Below are 24,990 nucleotides of genomic sequence, written 5' to 3'. Positions count from 1 at the left end.
TTGGGTGCCAAGTCAGGGCTGTACGGCGGATGACCCATCAATTCGACGTTTTGGCCGGTCAAAAAGGCGCTGGTTTGAGCCGATGTGTGAGAGCTCGCATTGTCATGGTGCACAATGATTCGTCTTCTCTTCCTACGTTGCTCAAGCGGAACAGTCGCCACATGACCAGTTTTGCCGAAGAAACAGGCGACCATTTACTTCGAAGTGCTTCTTCCACGACAACTTTCGTTGGATTTGGCTCGTCTTGGAAGACCCACACGGTCGATTGCTGTTTTGTTTCGGGCTCATACGCATAGATCCATGATTCGTCACCTGTGACGATCTTATAAACGTCTTTTGAAGCACCGCGATCGTATTTTTTCAGCATTTCTTTACACCAATCCACACGAGCCTTTTTTGAGCGATTGTCAAATTGTGCGGGATCCAACGAGAACAAACCTTTTTTACGGCCAGGTGTTCATGCAATATCGAGAAATGCATAGGCATGCCTCTATTTGAAGGTATGTTACATGACGGTCTTGCATTATCAGTTCACGTACGGCATCGATGTTTTCTGGCACAACGGCTGTTTTTGGAAGACCTTCACGATTGAATTCGTTGTACCAGCTTTTCACAGTGCTATAGGATGGTGCTTCATAGCCATACAAAGATTTTAGTTCATCGATGCACTCTTGTCGTGATAATCCACGTAGAAAGTTGTGAAAAATGATCGCACGAAAATGTTCACGAGTTATTTTCATTTTTTGGCCGAGATGAATTTTTTAATGCCCTGTAAATAAAACAATTCACGATTAAATGACAAAACGTTCTGAGTGATGTTATGCTAAAAAATGTCAAACTTTCCAATGGAAATGTCGGATTGCACCTGGCAACACTTAGTGTTGCCTAGGCCAGAAATATATATAGCAGCCCTCGTATTAAGAACAAAGAATTACTATGCTAGCTTAATGTCTGTACATATGTATATATGTATGTATGTACATAGATAGACACTCTGCATGCACGTAAATATATCAGGCATTAAGTCATAATCCAAAGTCAACTAGATACACGCTTGACCTAAAACAAAAGTCCAAGTTTAAAATGTGTGTGATATACAAACATATATTATTTTATATATTTATACACATATGTACATATAGGCATTTACATAAAAAACGCATGCTTTACATATTTTTGCTGTTGTGCTAAATGCTGCGTGTTATACTGCTTATTTTGATTTGCGCATTTTTTTTCAATGCAATCATTGGCGGCAAATCGAATCGAAGGTGTTTTGTTGCATGCGATAAAAATTGCCAACTCTTTTAAATACATACATACAATAATTATATGAAAAAGTAAATCTCTTGTGGCAGCTGAATGGCAAAGAGCATATTTGAAAAAATCGTGTAAACTAATTACTGAACACTTCTAAAAATATGTCAATGTGTGTGTATATGTAAATATAAATATATGTATGTAAAAGTATAGCAAACAAACACGACCGGCCAGCCGAGTTTGTTTTGAATGTTCTACAAGCAAGATATGTGCAAATTTGTAGCCAATATTTAAATCGAGGTTATGAGTTAATGGTCAGATAGCTTAATAGCAGCAACACGCTGAGCTGAAAAATTGCATGAGCACATACATATGCGCAGATATATCAGCACAAAAGTTAAACTTTACATATTCATATACTATTATGTACATACTAAAACATTCCAACATCTGGCAAAGTAACGCTTAGAACTTCTAGCCGCTAATATACTTGTTAAAATCTTATTTATTTCGCTTCTTTTCTCTTCCATTTGGTTTGTCAAATTAGCATTGAAATGCGAAAAAGCGCGAAGTGAGCGAAAATATAAAATTAATTAGTTAGTGGAAGGGAAATAAAGTAATATAACAGCTGTTCAGGAAAAAATTGTACTTTGCGGATCTGTTGTCGAACGATCTGTGTGTGCCGACAGGTGACAGCTAGAAGGTAATTAATAAGCGTCTTAATTGTTTGCTTGTTTGGCTTACGTCAAGACACACTTATAGAATGTTGAAAGTGATAAATAGCATGCCAAAGTAGAATGTATGGAATGAAATTATTTACACATATACAATTAATTACTTATTGTAATTAAAAATATGTTTTTTTGCTCTTCTTTCGTAAACAACAAATTATTTTTGCATGTAACACTTTGAACCTTTTTAAAAACTTTTAATTAATGAAAGTAAAAAAAAATCGGAAAAAATATTGACTAATATTTATGACTAAAAATAGAAGGACATTTATATTTAATTTTGTTAATAATAACGGCTGATCGAAGTAGAAGTACTTTTTTAATAGCCTTTTTTTGATAGATCACGTTTGGCCACCAGAATCGCGTGATCACACCCTTAGACTATTCCCTGCGGAGATATGAAGTCTATAGTCTATGCGGATAACCTCGCTTCGATTCAGGCCTTGGAGCAAACCATCACGCTTACTATTCGCCAGTTAGCAGTCGAAATGCCCGAACGAGTCACACATTGGACTCAAAAGATGGACCATCTGAGACGGCCAACATTTGACAGAGATAATCTTAAAAAAAAAATGCCAAAGAATGTTCTTTCGAATGATAATAAACATTCCAAATTAAATTTGAAGTTTCAGTGTTAAAAAAAGTTGGAAGCCTCGAAATGGATCACTCCTTATTTTTTGACGAAACAAAGTACTCATCTATTTAAGGAGTTACTATTTATTTTAAAAAATTTTCAAAAATAAAATTTAGTTTTATTTTTTTTCATTAAAAACAGCAATAGGGGAGTAATTATGAAGCAATCGTGTGCTGATAAGCATTCAAATTCTCAACGCTTGAAGGTACATACAAATATAATCTCTCAACCAAAGTATTGACTTCAATAACGACTAAAGCTACAAGCTACCACACCTCCAAAAATATTTTATGGTTAAAAAATATAGAAAAAAAAATAAAAAATTAAAAAAAATAAAAATAAAAAAAATAAATTGAAAATCACTATACAAAGTACATACTTCAAAAAGGGCTTCCTATATGAAGATGTTGGATTAAAAAAATTACAAAAATATAAAAAAAACAAGAAAAAAACGTTAACTTCGGTTACACCGAAGCTAAATACCCTTCACAGGTGCATTTCTGTTAGTAACTATCTGTTCAGTTTGTATGGCAGCTATATGCTATAGTAATCCGATCTGAACAATTTCTTCGGAAATTACATTGTTGCCCTAGAAAATAATCTATACCAAATTTGGTGAAGATACATTGTCAAATGTCAAAGTTTTCCATACAAGAACTTGATTCCGATCGTTCAGTTTATATGGCAGCTATATGTTATAGTGGTCCGATATCGGCCGTTCCGACAAATGAGCAGCTTCTTGAAGAGAAAATGACGTTTGCAAAATTTAAAAAGGATATCTTAAAAACTGAGGGACTAGTTCGTATATATACAGACGGACGGACGGACAGACAGACGGACATGGCTAAATCGACTCAGCTCAACATACTGATCATTTATATATATACTTTATAGGGTCTCCGATGCTTCCTTCTGGGTGTTACAAACATCGTGACAAACTTAATATACCCTGTTCAGGGTATAAAAATATTAAAAACATCTAAAGTAAAGCACACTTAACAACGCAGCTGCTTTAAATAACATTGAAATAAAATTTTTGGGATGCGAAAACGAACAAGATATACAACAGACTCTTCCACTGGCTGCAACAAACTGCGCCTGCCTATATGTTTTCATAAGTACATTGTACAAAGTAAATAACAACGCAGTTAAATAAAAGTAGGTGTGTTTGAAAAGCAAAATCTTCAGCTTTCAATGTTAAGCCTATCTCGCAACTGAAAACAAAATTGTTATGGGAATTTTGTATTAATTTTTCATATTTAACCTTTCTTTGTTTCAATTATAAGAAGTGGGCAAGTGGAGGTTGTTTGTGAAGAATCGCAGGTTATTTTTAACAAGAGTAAACAATGAAGGGTTGGTAGAGCAATATTTGACAATGAAAGAGATATAATGGCGTGCAGCGGTATGATTTATTGAATCATGGGAAAATATGGATGTAGAAAAACACTTTAAAAATAAATATTAAGGCTATGTTACCGCTCGAAATTTTTGTGTGGAAAAATGATATGGCATCAATTTGTTTGTTTAGTTTCACGTTTATCATTATTTGTCTTGAAATATATATTTTATAAATTTACATGTTTTATGATTTTATATGAGTATTCTCTATATAAAGAAAGATTTGTCTGTGTGCAAAGTAAATATATACTTATATGATTTTAAGATTTTAAAAGCTTTTCTTAATAAAATAATTTTAATTGTTGCTGCTTAGGATTATTGTTTTTTCTGCAATTATTACTTAAGTATAGCTTGCTTGCAATAATAAAATAGTGTTACGACATCACTTGGTTATATTTCAAACTGGTTGGTATAATGTCAAACTGAAATGCGCAGTAATTTGAAATACATTAACTTTTATTTAAATGAATTGAATAATAAGAAAGATTTGATTGACTCATATTAAACATGGAACTACGCAACTATAAAAAAAGTTCCGGGCGGTATACAGCTTTACAGACTATGAAAATGAATATAGGGATAGAATAGAAAACTAAGCTCTTATTTTATTTAACATATCGATCAAATTTAAATGGAAAAGAAAGAAACAAATATTTTCTATAACACAAAGCTTTATTATTGCCTTCAACTTTGACTCCTGAGCCAATACAAGCATAGTAACACTTCAATACACAGTTTCCATACACTTGTTATAAGCCTTGTCTAGGAATTTAAGTTTTTCCCGTTTCGGCTAATTTTTGGAATGGATATTAAACAATTTCAAAGTAATTTTCTTGAAACCCATGCCTCGTCCCAAGTAATGATGCATTTTATGAATCTAGGGTCCTCAGTTACGTTTTCAAGGATCTCTTTTACGACCTCTACTCTAAGTAGTTTTTCAAAAGATTCGTGTGAAACTGATTCGAGTGGTACGAGTCCAGCACAGCCACGCTTCATACTCAAAACATTAAACATAGTGTTTTTTAGTTAATCTATAAGCGATATTGAGATCCTCTGCTTACCCGCCAACGCGATGATTTTTAGATATTACCAAGTTATGGTCATTAACAGAGGTAGATGGAATGCGAATGGTCCGCATGACCCGCGACGTTTACTGAATGTCCTGCGCCACTCAAATACTTGCGTTCGTAATAAAGTATACCCAATACACTTTCCAGCGATTGCGTAATTGTAATTCCATTGAAAACACAAAATTTCAAGCAAACTGAATAATAAAACTTTTCCCGTTTTAAAAATCGCCAGACGACGTTTTCGTGTTGTAAATAAACAGCTGCCTAACACACACTAATTGACATATGGAGATCAAACTTCAAACGAATAGATCTACGAATTGCATAATAAAGAACAGTTTGAGTTTGCGTATGCATTTTAAATGATTAAGTCCGGGTCAAACTTAATCACACGGTATTCATTTCAATTTTCAATCAATTTTTTTGGTGATAATGTAAATATATTTATTGATCAATATCAATTCAATTTTTTTTTTTGATATTTTCAGTATTTAACGAGATTTAAGTAGCAAAACGTTTTACCAAAACCTACACAGTAAAATTACAACAATACTGGCGGTAGAACTCTTCCAAATGACACATTGGTCAATGGAATGGAAACTCTGACATTTCAATAAGTATTAGCGAATAGCAAATGGAAGCTTTTTAACATTAAATATTTCACAAAAGAGCAGCGCTTAAAGACAAAGATCAGAGAAATAGCAAAATCGAAGACGGCGAATATAATTTATACTAGATTTATTCTATGTATAGTATATCGTAAACCGCAAACCTATCTTTAATAAAGCATGATTTACATAAAATCTCAAAGCATATTTAAAGTTGGTTAGGGATCAGAGTGGGAATAAATATTTATAAACCGCTGGGATAGGAAATATACAGGCAAAAAACTAAAGTTTATACTTCATCCAGGATAAATATATATTTATAGTTCTTCTGATCTCCACCTTCTGTAAAAAATGTCTTTAAAGGTTTTTAAGTGCAAGAATATCTTTGAACCATAAACAGATATGATATAATTTCAAATTAAAAATCATAACAACTTTCTGAAACTTTATAATTCATGTCCGACAAAAAAGAATTCAGTTCAATAATGAAATAAAACACTGGAATTTGTAGAAAAGAAGTAAAAACAAATAAATAATATTAGAATTCATTAATACACCTACCCTGTGGGTATGTAATAAACCCGTTCATTACGACACTTCGTGCTAAGGTATAATAAAAATTATGATGCTTGATGCCAAGCAAAAATCCAGTTCTTCGACTGAGAACCAGATATGCATTACGGCTAGACAAAAGAATGCAGTTTCATTTCATTTCATTGCATTCCGCGCCAGCAGAGCAAAGCCAGTAACACGCTGCCGCTACAAATCGCTACCGGCAAGCAATGGCAGCCACAACAACTGCAGCAGCGGAGGCAGGAATAGCAGAAGCAGGAGCAGCAACAGCGGCTGCGACAGCAACTGTCAATCGCCAACAAGCAGCAAGCAACTGCCGTTGCGCCAATAAAATTTTGCAGATTGCCAAAGCATAAAACCGCCGCAATGCCACTGCAGACTAGCAATGAGAATAAGAATTGTAGGAACAACAACAACAACAATAAAGCAACCACAATAGAAGCGAGGAGGGAGCGCGCTACTGCAATGTGGCAAACTAGTGAATGCTGCAATTGCGCTGCGGCGAAAGACTCGTTTCGGAGCACGGCGAGTAGAGTCGAGAATTTTCCAACAGCGCCGTAAGAATTACTACAACAACAACAATGTGAAAAGAATGTAGAATATCACTACTTTAGATGCAGTGGGCCGAAACTAGAGGTGTGGCGTTGCATTACCGGCAGCTGTTGACGCACATTCATACACATATACACATATACATGTATACATATGTCTTCATAGGAGTATTTGGCGTGCATGTAGTGGAGACAATATGATCCGCAATACAGAAGTTGCGAAGGCAAACAATGCATTTGTTGCAAGCCGCAGAGTTCAGTTCGCTGGCGGTAGGCGCTTGAGTTGTGCTCGCGCCAGAGCCATTGTTGGCCGGTGTGTGAGCAGCAGTCAAGCTCAGAACTGGGCAAATGCTTACTTCCCACCACCCGCCACACGCCCATTCCTTTGCCTTGAGGCTTTAAGAAAGAAGCGCAATAAATAAATAATAAAATGCAACAACAATAACAAAAATATGCACCACAAAAACAACAACAACAACAAAATAAACAACAACGACAAAAACAAAAATCAAATGCAGCAACAACAATAAAAAAGCCAACAACAAAAACAACAACAACTATCATGTCAAATGGCACAAAAACAACAACAGCTACAGCTGCAGCTTCACCAATAAACCATCGCTTTTGGCAGTGAATGTTGCCAGCCACTATTTCATTGTTGTTGGTACTATTTCATTGTTGTTGCCACTCTTTCATTGCTGTTGCCGGCGAACATTGTTGTGCTGCGGCAATTATTTGCATTTGAATGTTATGCACACAATTTTTGGTGCAACAGTGAATGTTGATTTGTTGTTGTTGCTGCTGTTGCTGTTGCTATTTCAATTGCATTCACCAAACGAAGTTGGTGCTGGTGCTTTTTATGCCACCATTTTGTTGTTGTTGTAGTTGTTACAAAAGTTCAACATTTCATTGCTACTATTGTTGTTATTATCGGGCTGCATTAAACGTGGCGATGTTTGGCCGATGATGCTAACATTGTGGCTAGCTGTTGCACATAGATAGACACATAAATTTTACAAAAATAACAACAACAACATTCTTATGTCGAAACCTGCAACCATAAAGTAGCATAAAGTTGAACGAAGCGAAGATTTGCTGGCGGCAGCAGCGGCCTAAGTTCGCTTAGCATTTACAACAATAATGACGGCAGTAACAACAACATAAATGGTGAAGGTTACAATCAATTTTTGTTTTGTTTTTTTTTTATTTCTTTTTGCATGGGTGAATGGTTCCGTCCATCCATATTGCAAATTTATGGACTTGACCAGCGCACGAAGCGCTTGCAAAACCATCACCACTCGGCCGCTGCGTAAATATACAGTGTGCCGTTTTTAGAAAAATATTGATGAGAAATGCAAATAGATATGAGAGGCGAACAAATACAGTAAGTGGAAATATTCATTTAGTAACGGGTGATTTTTTTGAGGTTAGGATTTTCATGCATTAGTATTTGACAGATCACGTGGGATTTCAGACATGGTGTCAAAGAGAAAGATGCTCAGTATGCTTTGACATTTCATCATGAATAGACTTACTAACGAGCAACGCTTGCAAATCATTGAATTTTATTACCAAAATCAGTGTTCGGTTCGAAATGTGTTTCGCGCTTTACGTCCGACAAATTTTGTTCAGCGATGAGGCTCATTTCTGGTTGAATGGCTACGTAAATAAGCAAAATTGCCGCATTTGGGGTGAAGAGCAACCAGAAGCCGTTCAAGAACTGCCCATGCATCCCGAAAAATGCACTGTTTGGTGTGGTTTGTACACTGGTGGAATCATTGGACCGTATTTTTTCAAAGATGCTGTTGGACGCAACGTTACGGTGAATGGCGATCGCTATCGTTCGATGCTAACAAACTTTTTGTTGCCAAAAATGGAAGAACTGAACTTGGTTGACATGTGGTTTCAACAAGATGGCGCTACATGCCACACAGCTCGCGATTCTATGGCCATTTTGAGGGAAAACTTCGGACAACAATTCATCTCAAGAAATGGACCCGTAAGTTGGCCACCAAGATCATGCGATTTAACGCCTTTAGACTATTTTTTGTGGGGCTACGTCAAGTCTAAAGTCTACAGAAATAAGCCAGCAACTATTCCAGCTTTGGAAGACAACATTTCCGAAGAAATTCGGGCTATTCCGGCCGAAATGCTCGAAAAAGTTGCCCAAAATTGGACTTTCCGAATGGACCACCTAAGACGCAGCCGCGGTCAACATTTAAATGAAATTATCTTCAAAAAGTAAATGTCATGAACCAATCTAACGTTTCAAATAAAGAACCGATGAGATTTTGCAAATTTTATGCGTTTTTTTTAAAAAAAAGTTATCAAGCTCTTAAAAAATCACCCTTTATATAAAATTTTCACTACTAAACTGACTTTCAGAAGCTTTCTTTTATTGCTAGTAAATATCACAGTATACTAATTAAAAATATTGCCTACAATTAGGCGCATGACATTTCACATCCTACCCCCTGGCCCCTACAAATTTTTTAAAAATAATTTGAAGAAGCAGAACAAAGAAAATATACTTCTATCTACTCCTTACGATACAGTACTTTCTTCAAACTTCCTTTAATCTCAAATCTCTGGGATCTCTAGGTAAAAATTCAGGTTTTCGACCTTGTGGAACGAATATATAAAGATAGCCAGTTCAAAAAAGTAGACAGTTTTTCGGAATCCTCGAACAAATATCTGGCAAAATTTAAAAAAACAATACTTGGTGTCAAGTATTTTTTGTCGGGTTTCTGATAGAGCTTCACAGAGAAATTGGAAAATCGTTTCCGTATTCCCTTCTAGCTTGCAGTTGTTATAAGGCAAGACCACTTTTAGCGCATGTTCTCCAAAAGTGCCCCGTTATAGTCTCTGTATAGACTATTCCTGGAACTAATTAGTAGATCAGATTTTAAGAAAATTTTTAAAACTAAAAAAATGGCTCACGGTGCTTTATACAAATATTCGTAAGAAACATCTCGTAGATGTACATAGACGCATTCTCAAATTTATAAGCAGTTGCTTATTTCACTTGCAGTTCACTTCCACGAATTTTTCTCTGCTACCTACTCTATTTCCTCAAGGCTACAACCGCAAACAACGAATTTATGTAGAACTCTTCTTCAGCGGCAAACTGTCTATGAAGTATAGCCTGAGTCTACTTGGCTCTACTATCTGCAGCTTCTTGTGTGACCGTTGAACTAAGCTTAGCCCGATCTGCAAACGCGCTATCGCTACTCGGGCTGTTGAGCCCATTCGTCGACATCTAATTACTTCCACTTTTCGCTGGCAGCCACTCATGCGCTTCGGTCATTTGCTTAATGAAGCAAGCCACGCAAATTTGTAGGCTTGCAAGGCCGCTTCTATGGAAGGTATCCTGCATACACTAGTGCACTAGCTAACCACCTGGGGCAGTGGCTTCACAAACGTCGTCCACTTTCGATAATTTAGTGAGCGCATCGCTATGTCAGATAAGAAAATTGATTGCTGCACAAATTTATGGCAAATTGGCAGTAAAGTTGGCAGCCAGCAATGGGCTGAGGGCTGCAAAGTCGCCCAGTGAAGATTTGCTTAACGGCTTCGACATGCGCTTTAATGTCGGCGGCTTAGGATCTTACGCCTCGCCTCTTTGTCGTGTTATGTGTGAATATTTCATAAGGTTTAATGACTCGTTGGTTGGCTGACAGCAAAGCAGAGATGTTTTCTAGTACATGCGTATGCGATTTAATAGGTTTTTAGTTAAGATCTCTTGTGGTTAATTTAAAGAGTTGCAAGAAGTCTAACTAAGCTTTTTAGCTGGGTAGACACAGTTGTCAATGAGGATAAGGTAAGGTTCGGATTATCACACAGAAATGCTTTAAGTCACACAAAAAGGCTATCAAAATACCACCAGCACATGAAGAAGTTTCCTTTTTTAAATTAATGGTATTGCCACTAATGTTAAACTCCAACTATAATAAAAAAAACTTAAAAACGCTTATGTTTATACTACATAATTCAATCTCGTCTCTTTAATATTTTTCTACCCTTAACAGGGTTGGGTTAGGTTAGATTATGAGGTCGAGCCTAACAAGGAATACAAACGCACTTTGACAGCTTAGAACGCCGGTCCGTTGTTACCTAAAAATAGGATCTAATAGATCATAAGACCCCTACAAATCTATCGTTGAGACGGCTTATCTTAGTTAGACTGCTGATATATTTCAACCATAGTTTTTTCATGGGCTGGTCAATGGAGGAGAAAGTGCTTGGATGTTTGCAACTCACCCTCCTCCATACAAACATTGACAATTTGCGTGCGTTAAGATTTTTAACCTTACAGCATGAATGCTTATTGGGCAATATCCAGCGGGAACTCTTTCGATTGCGGAAGATGACCTTTGCTAAAAGCAAGTAGTTCAGGAAATATCCTGCGTTCTACTCTAGGACAAAAGGATCTTGCAGTAGCAAAGGAACGGGTCGTGGACCAGCATCTGCTAAGCGCACACGAGGTCCATTGGTCTAGTGCTAGAACGCAAGATGACAATGGAGATCCAAATGCCATTCTAATGTTATCAGGATTAGGCTAGCACGTCGTGGCCAGGTACCCAAACGACTCTGATCGTGAAGTACTCCTTGACTAGCTTTGAGTCAACTACATAGGTTAAGTGTATAACGAACTTTGTTCTTGGAAACGTCGAAGACCCTATAAAATATAACGGATGATCCAATCAGAGGTGCTCTAGCCTTTTTTCGACAGATCAGGCGTGAGTCGTGTCAAGCTGTCATGTTATTTTTGCTCAGTATTGTTTGGCATTTAATCATGTAAAAACTTATGGCTGAACAACGTTTACAAATTGTTCAATTTTATTTCGCAAATTCACGTTCTGTAAAGAATGTTTTGCGCGCTTTGCTCAACTTATAATCAATATATTCGGCCTACTGAGGGTACTATCCGCAATAGCATCATTCATCTTGAGACCCAGCATTCATTATTGGATAATATTCGACCCAATAGATCACGTCCAGCACGCAGTGAAGAAAATATAGCAGCCGTAGCTAAAAGTGTACACGAAGACCTTAGAGAGTTGATTCGGCGCCGTTCGCAGTAACACAGACTCACGTATGGAGCGACTAGGCGAATTTTACGTCGAAATCTTAAATTGAAAGCGAACTAAAGTCTCTCGACCTTCCCAAGCGACATCGCTTCGCCCTACAGCCTTTCGAAAAGTTCCAAGAAGATCCGACGTTTTCGTGCAAAATTTTATTCAGCGATGAGACCCATTTCTTGCTCAACAGGTATGTACCGAAGAGATTCAAAGCTGTCATTTCATCCAGAAAATAGCAACGGTTTGGTGTGGTTTGTGAGCCGGTGGAGTCTCGACCGTTATCGCGCCATGATTACCGACTATTTGATGCCTGAAATTGAAGCTGGTAATCTCGGCGAGATTTGAGCCGGTCGATTGGCCACCAAGATGGTGTGATGTCAAGTCGTTAGAGTTTTTCCTGTAGGGATATGTAAAGTCTTAAGTTTATGCGGACAATCTCGCTTCGATTCAGGCCTTGTAGTTAAACATCAGGCGTGTCACTCGTCAGTTACTAGTCGAAGGGCTCGAACGAGTCACCGGAAATTGAACTCAACGGATGAACCGTCCGAAACGTAGCCACGCCCAGGATTTGAAATGTCTGTGTTTTTTCTTAAGTAGGAAAATTTGGAAGGGATTACATATTAGAAAAATAAAAGGTCAGTACGATGAGCTAATTCCTCTTTTTTCTTTGTCAAATTAACTTAATGAAATTTGGCACAGATTATTGGCGAAGGCAACATAATATAATGTATATATCGGTTATACAAACTAGTCCATCAAAATCGAGATAAATATCTTCATAAAATATATGTTTTTCTTATTAATTAATCTTAATTCGACTTGAAGGTTCTTTATACCGAACAATGCAGTTAGAAAGAACTAACAAAACGTTTTCCGTTGAAGCAAAATCGTTCGTAGATTATATTTTTTGATTTGGAGTTGTGATAAACTCATTAGCTTCATCTAAGGGGACAATAGAGACATTAATATTATTTCTCTTCATAAATATCAGTTTGAATCTTTTTGATTGCTCAATTTGATTTGATTAATAGAAAATGGCAAAATAAATTATCCACATTTTTTATCGTTTCATTAATATAGTATAAGACCACACCAGTCAGTTAATACAGCTTATTTAAACCTTACAAATCGTCAAAATAAAATAATACAAGCTCTAATTTACGCCAAGCCCACAGACATATACACATAATTCTATTTGTTCGGCACACAAGGTTAACAATCTAACATTGAAAACTGTTATCGAACTCAGCGGTGGAGCAACTGATGTCATTGAACGCTGAACAAAATCATAACACCAACTGGAACTAAGAGTAAAAATGGTAGTAAAAATCAAAAATTGAATTGAGCTGAGGTGAGGTGAAAAATGGACGGCAATTTGAAGCACAGTCACGCCAGTTTCAATTGTAACAGAATTTATTGAGCGTTCTTAATCGCCACAGCGTGCAACTTCCTGTTTGACTTTTATTCGAAGATTTCTTCGATTGTCAAAGGCGATTAAATGTATGACTGTGAGGCGATAGAGGACGCAAAAGAACAGAAAACTATATATACAATATTATATATGAATGTATATACATACAGTTATGGGCAATAAAATAGAATCATCCGTGGTACTAATTTTCCGTTCTCAAAAAAATTATGAATTTGATTTAAATTCAACTAAGTTATATTTTTATTATGTACTTCATATCAAGTGCTATTGGTAGCAGTAAAAATATTGGAACAAAAGAATTCATAAATATTACAAAAACAAAGGTAAACAATATATTTCAAAAATTCGATGGACAAAAAAATAGAATCAAAAACTTTTTCAATAAAAAAAAATATTTTTTTAAGGGAACTAATAGAAAAATTGGTAGTACATTGTGGTGTATTCTTAATCGTCTAATATAGATGCACATCTTCTAAGCATAGACCTAATTAGGCTACCGAAAGTGTTCTGTGGAACAGAATACCAGACCTTTGTACCTTCTCTCAGAATTCTGCTTTATTTTTCGGTTTAAGGGGTGCAATATTTTCTTTAACAATTTTCCGTAAGTTTTTGATGAGATTCAGATCTGCTGATTACTCTGGCCAAACCATAACGCTAGCACCATGATCTGAAAACCACTTTTTGGCAAGAACCGAAATATGTTTCGGGTCGCTCTCTTGTTGGAATTGCCAAAATGCAAAGCCAATTCCAGTCAGCATTTGAGAATATGAGATTATCTAAAACCTTAACGTGTATATGGCGGTCTATGTTTTCTTGTATTCAAAATATAGGTCCCGGAACACAATATGAGAAACAATACTAAACCATTATATTGCCCCCACAGCGTTTGAAAGACCTAGTCGTGTAGCGGACGCGCATTTCTTTGTTTTTTGGACGTCGGACTCATGCATAACTATCATTTTCTATCATATTAATTTTGCATTGAGACTATAAAATGTCGAACCATTTTTTCTTAATTTTCAGCTCCGCTCTAATTAATGTGTCGTTTTGCAAACTGAGTACGATTGTATCTATGCCTTTTTCTCAGCATTGGCACCTTTCGGGACCATGTGACAAAGCAATTTTTCTCCACAAGTCGTCTTCTTACTGTTCTCGAAGAAATTTTTGCAAATAATTCTTATTGAATGGCTGCAGAGGCCTTTAACGGTACGCGCATCGGCAATCATGCAATATTTCGAACGACTTGCGCAGTCATTTTTTTGTGATCGGGCTATTTTTTCAGACATTTTAAGGCATCAAACACAAATATTTGAGACATATTTCATATATTTGCAATTTGCCGTTACGCGTGACCCATTCCTTGCAAATTTTGGACGCACAATCTTTCCCCCTATAAACAATGTTTTGCTCGACCCATTTTTTTAAATAAATTCATAATTGTAATTGTATTAGTTTCAGATCTCATTCCACAGATCTAATTAAGTTAATATAACTACTTTTTACGCTTTTTAAATTCAACATTTTTCATTTATGAAACTATTTCGCTATTGATTCTATTATTTTGTCACTAAGCACGAGGCACGCTATTTACAGTTTTTAAATTACAGTTAACTGTAAAACTCGACAATGCTATCTTTTCCTCTTTTTTAAAAGTACATATTATTGCCTTTGTTATTATGCTGAAAAGTTACTACGTAGATGAAAAATTTCAAAAAAATTATGATATTGTTTCAAAGCAACACCTTTGATTCTATTTTATTGTCCATAACTGTACATATGTGTGTGTGTGTAAGAAAGCTGAAATTTAAGCGGCTTTTGATGGCGAGAGAAACCGTATCTCACCTGTAGCAGAGGGGAGTGGCATATGATGGAAGCTAAGCAGCGTTGAAGAAAATGTATGGATGCTTTGGACGATTTTATTGTAGTTGTTGTTATTTTTGTTGTTATTATTTACTTTTTTACACTTTTTATAGTTTTGTTTGGGTTCAATTGTTTGCTTTGGTTAAGAATATTTCTGAAATATTTTTTATGTTGTTGTTCTTGTTGTCGCAGCTAATAGTAGTAGAAATGGTAGAAAATCGGCAATTAAAATTTCTGCTTTTCACATATCAAATCAATTTCAAGGCGCACAGATTTATCATTTTTTTCCTAGTTCTTATAACGCTTCAGCAATTTTGAAAGGTGCTGTCGCGCTGGCGGCGAAAACTTCGCGCTTAGCGGTAATTGTTGTTGTTTTTTTCATTGTTTTAATTTTTTAATACATTTTCACTGCACCATAGAGTGCCACAGGCAAACACACGCATACAAATACTGAATACACATACACATATCTACACATGTAACTAAGTGGCTAAGCACTTGTGCCTTGAGGAAGGTGCAGTCACTCACTGAGCCGCGTCCAAGAAGAAAGCTGCACCGGATCGGCCAGAGAAACCCGTCAAAAGCATGCAATGTAACCGGAGACAGCTACGCCACTGAAACAGTAGAAGAAGCAGCGGACAAAGTAGGAAAAGTAGCAAAAGAAGTAGAAATGTGAGATAAGAAGGAACTGCAAAGCGGAACAGCAGAATGCTCTGTTTGATTTGTTTTTGTTTTTATTTTTATTTATTATTTTTTCTTTTTCTGTGTGTTTTTTGTAAGCGATATTAGTTTTACTTAGTCGTCGTTGTTGTTATTGTTGTTGTTGACATGCTCACTGGCTGACTGATTTGGTTTGGCTAGCGGTGTGTGGTGTTTGCGGCGGCTCATGTGCGGTTTGCGCGTCCCGTTGCTCGCTCAGACTCTACAAAACCAACAATGCGCCTTCTGGCAGCGTTTGTGGGTCGCAGGTGAAGGTGAGTGCGACGCCATGCGTTCACTTAGCGGAACTATCGACAAAGTGGCAGCAGCTTTTGTTTTTGTTTTTTTTTTTTCATTATACTATTTTTTAATTATTTTTAATGCCACAACTTGGCTGAGTGCGCCGCACTTGCTGGCTTTGCTACATATTTTCATTGCTTTGCGTGCTTCATTCTTGATTCTGCTGTGCGTGGATTTCATGTAGACAAGAGTGTGTGTGTATGTTGTGGAAGCCGCAGTAGTAGTATAGCGTAGTGGTGGATTGTGTGCGGCAGCATTATTAAAAAGAAAATAATCGTTCGATGGCGTTGAGAAGGCCAGACAGTTGGCACTTGGCGGTTTTTGGTCGACGCTTTTGCTGTCATTAAAACGTTAATGGCATGTTTTCAGTGTAAATTCACAAGTACACCGGTGAGTGTAGGTGACATAAACATACATTTGTACTTGTTATTGGACAGTTGAGGCTTTCTTTGATTAGCAATTCGCTGTGTTTGCAAGAAAAGACTGGAATTTTGTTTTTGATTTTTTTTTTGCAATTTTTTCGGAATATGGATAAATGTGCATAAGTACAGTCTAGTAAAAAAAAGAAGAAATTTTTTCATTAGTCGGTTTTAATAATCTGTATTTCGCGTTGCACAAATTCGATCAAATTAAGTTATATGGCGCTAGAAAGATATGATTTCGTACCAAATGAGCTTCTTAGGTAGTTTTATGATTACATGACTCTGTATTGCTTGAAAACGTGTGAAAAATGGAGACCACCAAAGAGAAAATTCGCCTTATTTTACAATTTTTTTCCGATAAAGACGAATGCGCAAACCAGCTGGCTGAAAATGTGCATAGTGTTAAGGATAAGGATGCTGATAACGCAGGAGTCCATCGTGTAACTTCCGGGAATTTTAATGTCAAAGATGCACCACAATCTGGAAGACCAATTGGCGAAAATATCGATAAAATAATGAAAATCAAAGAGTCTGAACAACATATAAATACTATTTCTATTAGCCAGGAGTAAGTCATGACTCAAATATCTGCCTGGAATCATGTTAATAAGGCTCGATATACAAAGAAGCTCGAAGCATGGATGTATTAATCGAATTTCCATCTACGAATAGCTGCTGAAATGAAACAAAGTCGATCCATTTCTGAAACAGGTGGTTGCTGGTGATAAAAACAGGGTCACTTAGGCCAACGTCAAGCGGAAACGATCGTTGTCCAATAGCTGTGAGTCGCAGCAAACAATGACCAAACTCACTGGCTGGCTGATTCGTCAGGAAGGTTTTACCATTTCGGATTTAATAATTATCCGAAACCATTATTTGGGGGTCTGTGAAGGAAACATCTACCAGGAGATACGACCAAACTCTTAATTCGAAACTGTATTGTGAAAAACTGTACCATCTGAAGGAGGCAATCGCCCAGAAGCAGCTAGGTTTGAATAAATTTGACTATAGCGGCGTAAGCGGTATAGAAGAAGAAATCAGGAAGTCCGGATCACCAGAATACCTATATCTTCGAAAATAGTTTTAATCTTAAAAAAATATTATTTGTTTCTATATTAGAATATTTAATACTTATAAAAGGTTTTTAGTGCTAAATTTGAATTTCAAATTTCCTTTTGAATTTCCCATAGCACTAAAATGTTATTAAAAAAGTATTAAACTATAATAATTCAAAGAAAGCATCGTTTCTTGCTAGAAAACCTTGAAAGAGATTCATTTGCTTGAATTTTTTGATTCTTAACCAAATCTTCTTTGAAAAAGAATATCAAAAAAGATAGAAAACGCCTATTCATCCGCCAACTATTCATATTCTAAACCAATAATCTTTCAATTCTGCATAAATTTGTTGATTAGTGTTTATTGGCGCCTGGGGACACGAGAGAATAACAACTTTTGTTAAGTCCACTTAAATGAAGTGAAAGATTTTTCGAACAAAAGCAAACGAAATCATGCAGACATAAAAATTTTAGTCATATTTTTTTTAAATACATATAATTATTTATATAACCATATCTTTATATTTGTGTGCGATCAATATTGTTGCTTTTTGTGTAGAAATATGTATAATCTTGTTTTGTATATCTATATAAATAATTATACCCAAATCGCCAAAACCAGATCTTCTTCTCAAAACTATTCGCACAGCAACAACATACTAAATCGAACTTTACTGCCAATTTTAATGTTTCATGTGGTTGTTGTTGTTGTTTTACTAATATAACAACCTTTCTATGCCGTTCTATTCTTTGCGGTGGCTGCGTTTCTATTATCTCCAGTTTTAAATTACCGGGCGATGACGGCAACACTTTTTGACTTCCTTTTTGTTTTTGTATATTATATACATCTGTATGTTTGTATATATTTTATATGTTGTATAATTTTGCAAATAATGTGGATTATGTTGTGGTGTTTTTTTGTGGTTCGCTTTATTTCGATTCTAGCACGCCATTTCGCTGTTTTGTTAAGCCAAGCAAAAGGTAAATACAAAAACAAAAACAAAAAACGAAAATATACAAAATAAAATAATAATAATGTGAAAAAAAGTTTCGAACAATAGCAATAACAACAGCAGTTAAAATGTTAAGGCCAGCATTTTTGATAGTTTTACACCCATTTACGCATATACACATACATACATACGTACACACGTGTAAATCAAAATCGTAATGCCAAGCGTTAAATTGGCTTAAATTTTTGCGATCAAAACTGTTTCGTGGAAAACGCGCTTTTCGAGGGCAAATGAGAATAAAAACTAAAAAATTAACGGTTTACTTTTGATTTTGATGATTATTGGTGGTTTTTGAGGTTATGTGGAATGTAATTTATTGGAAGTCATAAAGTATATTTTTATATACTTATTTTGATTTTTTGCTTAAGGCATATTACATTTAAGAAAAAAAATTTTAATTGGATAAAAACTAATTTCGTCATGTATATATGTTATTTTAATAAAATGTTGAATGTTTATGTAATTTTCATATTAATTTATTTTTTTCAATTTAAAATTTATATAATTAGTCAAAGAAATATTGGCAATTAAAAACTTTAAACTAAGTTTTTAAAATGTTGGAAATAAAATATGTTTAATGTTTAACTGAAAAAATAATTTTTGAAGAAAAATACATAGATCCTGGATGTGTTATAAAAAATATTTTTTTAAATATAATTTTTAAATTTACGCATACATTTTTTTAATAAAATTTATATTGCATAAAAATAAAATTTTTATTAATCAAATTTTATATTGAAATTAATTTTTTTTTAATTGATATTTTGAAATTTTTAAAATTTATATTTTGTTTAAATTTTTTACACCATTTTTAATATTATTAAAAAAAATTTTACTCATTTTTAATACTATTTTGAAAATTTATAGATATTTCAATTTTAATAAAAAAAAATTTTTTTGATAGTTTTTCAAAATTTTGTGTTGTGTTTATATTAAAAAAAACTACCCCATATTAAAATTTTTAAAATATTTTTTTAATTTTGCTTTGAATGTTACCCTTTTTTAAATTATATTATGAAATAAAAATTTTGTGTGTTGGTATACTAAAAGTTTTTATTTTTTATAGAAATTAAAACAAAAAATATTTTATACGTTATATTAAAATTTTAATATGATTTTGGAAATTTATGAATAGATATTTTTTTAATTTTATAAAAATGTTTAACTTTTTTTTAATTTTGCAATGAAATTTTAACACTTTTTGATCTTAATATTGAAATAAAATTTTTAAAAAATTTTATAAAAAAAATTTAAAAAAAAATATTTGTTTTTTACTTTATATTAAATTTTAAAATATGATTTTGAAAATATATAAATAGTTATTTTTTACATTTTTTAAGATTTTTTGTTTGAACATTGAAATTATTAACTTTTTTATTTAATAATTATTTTTAAAAATAATTTTTTTAATTTTGTTTTTAAATATTACCACAGTTTTTTAATATTATTTTGAATATTAAAAATACTTGTTTATTATGTATTGATTTTTAAAAAAAATTTTAACAATATTTCATAATTTTAGCTACTGTCATTGTAATAATATACCAAATGTATAATAAATATTATCTTTCGGTTAAATTTAATTTTTATGTCTTTCAATTTTATATATAATTTCTTTTATTGAGAAATTGTTTACCTTTTTCTGAAAATGATCAGTTTTTGTTGTTGCAAATAATCCAAGCCCCTTTAAGCGTATTTTAGTTTTGTTTTTGCTTCATTCTCCACACTAACACTGACGCATGCAAATTTTTCTTCATTTTTTAGGGCAACAAAATTTCACTTAGAATCATTATAGAAGAGCTTTCAACGCATTTAATTATTTTCTTTCAAGTTTAACAACTTTTATTTGCACTTTCACAGCAGCAGCAGTACACACCAATACACATGCACACAGTTAAACCGTTTTTGCACACTTACTTCGTACACACGATGTAGAGGAAATTCGATGAGCGCTGCGTTTTGTTTTTGCTTCAGAACTTACTGCGCCAATACATATAAATATGTATGTATTTGTATATGTGATATAAGGAAAATCTAATGAAAATTTTTTAGTTATTATTAATTGAAGTGTCATGTACACTGTTTTAAATTATTTTTGCTTTGAAATAAATATTTCTGCACAATTGTCACACACACACGCGCGCACGCGTTAAGTTACGTTGAATTGTTGTTAATGGATTTCACCTTATTGTTATTTGCAACAGTTATAATTTGCGTTTGTAGTTGTAGATTTGTTTATGCTCCAAGTTCAAATGAGTCTTAAGTCCAACCGCTAGACACAACCAACACTGACGACGTACACGAAGAAACTGAACTTTGGCTAACCAAAGACTTAAGATACGAACTCCAATCGGGCGCCAGCCGAACAGCGTTGATGAAAGCAAACGAAGGCGTGGAAGCAGCCAAACAGTAAAATTGAAAAGTTAGCGCAAGGGGAATGGAAGCAAGTGCTGGAGCACAGGCGCTAGCATGAAGAAGACGGTGGAAAAGCAGATCAGCAGCAAAAACAGCGCCAGAAGCGAATGTAGCGGCAAAATGACGGGCGCGAGAGCCGGTAGTGCAGGTGCGAAGCAAGAAGCATGCAGAAAATCATCACAAGCTCACTTTGTTGCTTTTGCTGTTTTTGTTATTATTCCATTTTTCTATCGTTTGTGAGCGCTTTGGCATGCGTGGTTGTTATTGTTGTGGTTTTTTTCTGTGGTATTGATGATGTATATATTTTACAAGCTTTAGCTACTCTTCCCATGCGCTTTCTTCTACCTTCTCTTTATACTCGCTAATACCATCTTGAGTGGTGGCAGCATTGCTTGAGCTGAAGTTTGGCCAATTCGCAATGGCCGAAAATGGCTAGCGTAAGCAATAAGCTACTAAGAATGCACGGAGAAGGTCGCGAAGCAAAATTTAGGCAAAAATAAATTTAAAAAAGTTTCAACTGCGCAGCGAATATGTGACTTTGTGGAAATATTGTGAGACACTGTCGCTCGACATCGATTTGGTTATGCATTTTCACGCTTTTCTTTCATTCGCTTTGATTTGTGTGTTACCTTTACTCACTCTTTTATTTTTACTCAAAGCGAGAAAGCAGAAATTTCGAGCAAAAAAGTAAAAACAAAAAACTAGAATGCATGAAGAGCAGCTCACATACTCAGTTTGGAATTTGAGTGAGGTGGGCAATAAAATTTGAAATACTAAAGCACAGAAATATCATGGAATGGCAAATGGCAAAGAGCTGTACGAATACAATGAATACATTTTAGAATGACTCGAAAACTTTTTTATTATAGAAACTATGAAAGAAGTGAAGCAAAGAATCATAACGGAGAGAGCGATTGAGTGAAAACGATACAAAATTATGTATTTGCTAAATTCTCTTGAGAGTAAAGTGCTTGTTAGAAGTAATTGAAAAATGTAGCGAAAAAAAACTGTGAAATTTTAAATTAAATCGTATTAAAATTAAAACTTAATTTGAAATAATAAAATAATTTTTTTTTTAATTTGTTGTTTTAAAAATAATTTCGCAAAATATTTTGAGATGAGTGTCAGAACACAAACAGGGTTTTACAACATTTCTTATTACATTTTAATATGAGTGATATGACTTCTTCCCCCATGGGAACTTGGGTATAAAATAGTAATGAAGAAAGTCGATATTCGAGCAAAGCCACCTGACTGAACTTCTGTCAAATTGGATGTCATCGTAAGCGCACTCTTCGCCACACACGGAAAAAGGACTAGTGATGCAAAACAGACTCTAAGATTTCCACAAATCACCCAGTTTACCCTCGAAAAGCTATAACTTATAAAGAAGTCTTTATCTTGATTGATTGATCAGTTTGAATGCTATATGCTATATTGATCCGATCTGAACAATATATAGGAGGAATGTAGCATAGGAGAGTTATATATGCCAAATTTCATAAAGATATCTAGTCAAATAAAAAATTTTTCAATATAAAGACTTGATTTGTATCGATCAGTTAGTATGACTGCTATATTCTATAGAGGTCCGATATCGGCAGTTTTGATACACGAGGTTAGAAGGTAGAAGTAGAGGACGTATGCGATTTCAGATCGAAACTTTAAAAACTGAGTGATTAGTCTGCGTATATGCAGACAGACAGACAGAACGATAGACAAACATTGTTAAAATAACTACACTCTTTGATGTTTCTTTCTGGGTGCTGCAAACTTCGTGGCAAGTTTAATATATCCTGTTCAGGGTATAAAAATATTATAAGTATATGGAAAGTAGGCTAAAAACCTTCAAAGGTTACATATCTGGAGATCTTCATTGAGCAGTTGTCGGCATATTTGTCAATACTAGAATCCGTCTTCTTTCCTTCTTCCATTAACTATTCCTTGAGTATACCCTTCTCTTACTATATTCTTCTCCATCTACACTTAACTTCAGAAAGAAATTTGGAAGCACAATTGGCCGAATGTTGGCTGAAGAGCAGTCGAAATTCCCAACCAACCAAACAGTTCCAGAAAAAATACATCGCTGCTCTCATAATTACATAATAATGGTTAAATATGAACTCATTATAAACTTCCTTGTCATAATTTTGTAATTTTGTTATTATTTATTTGTTTAACCAAATTTACTTTTGTAGTTTAGAGGTCACTAAACTTTTGCGCACAAAACATGGAAGCTTCTGTTTGGTTGACAAGCAATCAACTCGTCAAATATTTAATTTCCTACCATATAATTAAATTTACTTGATGATTAAAGCAATTATCAGAATTGATTTTGCTAAAAAATTTTGCAATAAAAAAGCGAATTGAAACCAAAAATGGGCTGAGAAAAGAATAGAATGGAAATGGAAGTCAATAGCCCGTCATAACACCTCAGTTATCGAAGAGTGATGATGAAAATCAATTTAATGTGTTTTTATAAAACCGTTAATTTACACACAGTTGAAAAATTATCAGTTAGTGGATGTAGTCCATTCTGTGGGCGCTACAATCGCCACATCAGTAGAGGATTCTTTTGAAATACTAGTTGCTTAACTGTTTCATGGTTGACATAGTGGCATTCTTTGTTATACAAATGTTTATAATTTTAAAAGATAGTACTATTATATACCTTTTTGGTCATTCATTTAGGAGATGCAAATTTTTTAAGCGATTCTTAATCATAGACCGTCAGAAAAGCTTTATTCGGAGCAGCAGAAGCTGAAAATATCTTTTCTTTAATTCACGTCCTCACTTTAAAGATGTTAGTGTTTCAGCATACAGCGACATCTATTTGCGAGTTCGCAGCTAGATGATTGCATCGTTTAATATAACACAAAACTTTGCCACTAGATGTCACTCAAGCCAAAACACCAAAGACACAAAATATATATTTTTGGGTGTAAAGCTTTGCTATACTCATTGCAGAGAACGTTTAATATAGACAGAGAACGTTTAATATAGAGAAGGTTCACGGCGCGAATAACGTAAAAATATTTTTGGCTAACTCGGCAGAGATGGAAGAGTCTCACCACAGACAAATTATGAGCGTGTTTCACCACATTTAACAGCGATTGAGGGGTTTTTAGAGTCTATGAGAATAACATGTAAATGTAAATAAAAGAGAACCAATGCAGGGCAATATACATACATGTGATTATATGATTTGAATTCGCGAAAGCGAACATAAATACATATGGTTATGATATATGTGCATATATGTATGTAAGTTTTGAATGATAAAATTTACGATTAATGTACATTTGTCACAATTGTAATATATTTCATTTTTTTAATAATATTATGATAGTTTGTTATATACATACATACATATGTATGTTATGAAGTATACATATAAGTATGATTTGATATATTCAAAAAATAATTATAAAATAGGCTTTATTTTCACATTAACAAAGATAGAGTGTTTATGTTCGCTTTCGCGAATTCAAATCATATAATCACTTATCAATAATAACATGTGCGCGCTGCTCATGTGTACATACATAAATATGTGCGTATGACATTGGCACACATACAACATATGTACATACTTACATATATGCGTTCACATGTAGATATGTCACCCGCAAAAACTACAAACATTGCTTTACAAAAACAACAATCGTTTGAAATAGCATCAGCAGCGTCACAAGTCAATATGGCAGCCAAATATGTAGTCGCACGCATCTTTCGCATCTCCGTTGTCAAGATCAACCAATGGCCGAAACTGGCGTCTTGTCAAAGAGTCAAGTGCTGAACACATTGAGTGCGACAGACTGTTCTGTCAAATATTAAAATACACACGTTCTTATGGACACAGTTATGTAGTTGTGCAGCTGCCTCAATAAC

The 24,990-nt window shown here is 34.5% G+C and overlaps 1 protein-coding gene across 5 annotated transcripts in view; it reads right to left on the bottom strand.

Moving 5' to 3' along the window:
* LOC105222794 (uncharacterized protein DDB_G0284459) overlaps window positions 1-24,990 on the bottom strand; it is a 482,380-nt gene that overhangs the window by 115,321 nt on the left and 342,069 nt on the right. For 3 of the 5 annotated variants that reach the window (XM_049454100.1, XM_049454107.1, XM_049454106.1), the window contains exon 1: window positions 20,321-21,635. The exons of 1 other annotated variant lie outside the window; for it this stretch is intronic. The gene's annotated coding sequence lies outside the window, so the exon portion shown is untranslated. Of the gene's footprint in view, window positions 1-20,320; window positions 21,636-24,990 lie in introns of those variants that run through there. One more of the 5 variants, XM_049454105.1, reaches the window with a different exon arrangement.

The sequence above is a fragment of the Bactrocera dorsalis genome, chromosome 4 (genome assembly GCF_023373825.1).
Source record: "Bactrocera dorsalis isolate Fly_Bdor chromosome 4, ASM2337382v1, whole genome shotgun sequence".
Taxonomy (NCBI): domain Eukaryota; kingdom Metazoa; phylum Arthropoda; class Insecta; order Diptera; family Tephritidae; genus Bactrocera; species Bactrocera dorsalis.
This window is presented reverse-complemented; position numbering and strand designations above follow the sequence as displayed.